Here is a 3,580-nt window from a genome sequence, read left to right on the forward strand (position 1 = left end):
ACCAGATCCAGCAATATATGGAAAAAATCATACACCATGATCAAGTAGGATTTATTCTTGGGAGGCAAGGCTGGTACAATATTCGCAAATCAATCAATGTGATTCATCACATAAACAAAAGAAAGGAGAAAAACCACATGATAATTTCAATAGATGCAGAAAAAGCATTTGATAAAGTCCAGCACCCATTCATGATCAAAACTCTCAGCAAAGTGGGAATACAGGGAACATACCTCAACATGATAAAAAGCTATCAATGACAAACCCACAGCCAACATCATACTCAATGGGCAAAAATTAAAAGCAATCCCCTTAAGATCTGGACCAAGGCAGGGGTGCCCCCTTTCACCACTCTTATTCAACATAGTCCTGGAAGTCCTAGCCACAGCAATCAGACAAGAAGAAGAAATAAAAGGCATTCAAGTTGGAAAAGAAGAAGTAAAACTATCATTATATGCAGATGATATGATATTGTATATAGAAAACCCTAAAGTCTCAGTCAAAAAACTACTGGACCTGATAAATGAATTCAGCAAAGTGGCAGGATATAAAATTAATACTCAGAAACCAGAGGCATTTTTATACACCAACAATGAACAGTCTGCAAGAGAAATTAAGGAAACAATCTCCTTCACTATTACAACCAAAAAAATAAAGTACCTAGGAGTAAATTTTTTTTCTTTTTTTTTTTTTTATTCTTCGAAGCTGGAAACGGGGAGAAACAGTCAGACAGACTCCCGCATGCGCCCAACCGGGACCCACCTGGCACGCCCACCAGGGGGCGACGCTCTGCCCACCAGGGGGTGATGCTCTGCCCCTCCGCGGCCTTGCTCTGTTTCAACCAGAGCCACTCCAGCACCCGGGGCAGAGGCCAAGGAGCCATCCCCAGCGTCTGGGCCATCCCTGCTCCAATGGAGCCTCGCTGCAGGAGGGGAAGAGAGAGACAGAGAGGAAGGAGAGGGGGAGGGGTGGAGAAGCAGATGGATGCCTCTCCTGTGTGCCCTGGCCAGTAATCGAACCTGGGACCCCTTGCACGCCAGGCCGACGCTCCACCACTGAGCCACCTAGGAGTAAATTTAACGAAGGAGACTAAAGACTTGTACTCGGAAAATTATAAAATATTGATAAAAGAAATCAAGGAAGATACAAACAAGAGGAAGCATATACCGTGCTCATGGTTAGGAAGAATAAACATCATTAAAATGTCTATATTATCCAAAGCAATCTATAAATTCAATTCAATTCCTATTGAAATACCAATGACATACTTCAAAGATATAGATCACATATTCCAAAAATTTATATGGAACCAAAAATAACACGAATAGCCTCAGCAATCTTAAAAAAGAAGAATAAAGTGGGAGGTATCATACTTTCTGATATCAAGTTATACTACTAGGCCATTGTACTCAAAACAGCCTGGTACTGGCATAAGAACAGGCATATAGATCAATGGAACAGAACAGAGAACCCAGAAATAAATCCACAACTCCATGGACAACTGATATTTGACAAAGGAGGTAAGGGCATACAATGGAGTAAGGACAGACTCTTTAATAAATGGTGTTGGGGAAATTGAACAGCTACATGCAAAAAAATGAAACTAGACCACCAAGTTACACTATTTACAAAAATAAACTCAAAATGGAAAAAAAAGACTTACATGTAAGCCATAAAACCATAAGCATCTTAACAGGAAACATAGGCAGTAAGCTCTCCGACATCTCTTGCAGCAATATATTTGCTGATTTATCTCCACGGGCAAGTGAAATAAAAGACAGGATAAACAAATGGGACTATATCAAAATAAAAAGCTTTTGCAAAGACAAGAAGAACAGAATTACAAGACAAACTAAATAATGGGAGAACATATTTGACAGTACGTATGCTAAGGGGTTAATAACCAAAATTTATAAAGAATTTGTAAAACTCAACACCAGGAAGACAATCTAATCAAAAAATGGGCGAAAGAAATGAATAGACATTTCTCCAAAAAGGACATACAGATGGCCAATAGGCATATGAAAAAAATGCTCAACATCACTAATCATTAGAGAAATGCAAATTAAAACCACAATGAGATATCTCCTTACACCAGTCAGAATGGCGCTCATCAACAAAACAACACAGAATAAGTGCTGGCGAGGATGTGGAGAAAAGGGAACCCTCCTGCACTGCTGGTGGGAATGCAGACTGGTGCAGCCACTGTGGAAAACAGTATGGAGATTCCTCAAGAAATTAAAAGTCGAACTGCCTTTTGACCCAGCTATACCACTTTTATGAATATATCCCAAGAACACCATAGCATTGTTTGAAAAAGAGAAATGCACCCCCTTGTTTATGGCAACATTGTTCACAATAGCGAAGATCTGGAAACTGCCCAAGTGTCTGTCTGTGGAAGAGTGGATTAAAAAGCTTTGGTACATATATATTATGGAATACTAGTCATCATAAGAAATGATGACATCAGATCATTTACAATAACATGGATGGACCTTAATAACATTATACGGAGTGAAATAAGTAAATCAGAAAAAACTAAGAACTATATGAATCCATACGTAGATGGGACATAAAAATGAGACTCAGAGACATGGACAAGAATGTGATGGTAAGGTGGGGGGAAGGTGAGAGGGGGAGTGGGGGGAGGGGAGGGGCACAAAGAAAACCAGATAGAAGGTGACAGAAGACAATTTGACTTTGGGTGAGAGGTATGCAGCATAATCAAATGTCAAAATAATCTGGAGATGTTTTCTCTCAACATATGTACCCTGATTTATCAATGTCACTGCATTAAATTTAATAATAATAATTTTAAAAAATTAAAAAAAAGAATGCTGTAAACAAGATAACAGAAGAAGTATTCACTTTGATTGTGACAGGAGCCAGTAAGCTGATTTCCCAAAATCTATGATTCTATTTATATAACATTCTTGAAATAACAAAATTATAGAGATAGAGAAAAACTTAGGGATTGAGAGAGGGGTAGGTGGCAGATGTGACTAAACACAATGAGACCTGTGATGATGAGACAATTGTTTATCTGATTATGGTGGTGGCTACATGAAGCTACATGTGACAAAACTGCATTGACCTGCACACATACATACAAATGAGTGTATGTGTAACGACAGAATCTGAATAAGTTCTCTTGATGGCATCGATGTAGATTTTTTTGGTTTTGTATTGTATTATGTAAGATGTCAACACTAAGGGAGGGTAAAAGGTACATAGACCTCTCTGTACATTTCTTCAGAACTTCCTATAAATATATAATTATTGCAAAATTAAAGGTTTTTAAAAAGTGGACAGAATATAAAAACCTTTATGTGTCTATCAGATGCTTCTCAATGATCAGCTCATGGCCAGTCTTGTTTTATTTGGACCCCTCACACTTACTTCTCTCTGGTATTATTCTGAAGCTTTCTATCATTTTATAACAAATATTTCAGTAAGTGCAACAATTTTTTACATAGCCATAATTCTATGAATAATTCTAGTGTAGTAGGCACCCAATCTCTACACATTTTACCTTCTTAATCTATCAAGGTTTATTACCTGACATCATTAATAGATGAAA

This window comes from Saccopteryx bilineata, chromosome 8 (genome assembly GCF_036850765.1).
Source record: "Saccopteryx bilineata isolate mSacBil1 chromosome 8, mSacBil1_pri_phased_curated, whole genome shotgun sequence".
Classification (NCBI taxonomy): Eukaryota; Metazoa; Chordata; class Mammalia; order Chiroptera; family Emballonuridae; genus Saccopteryx; species Saccopteryx bilineata.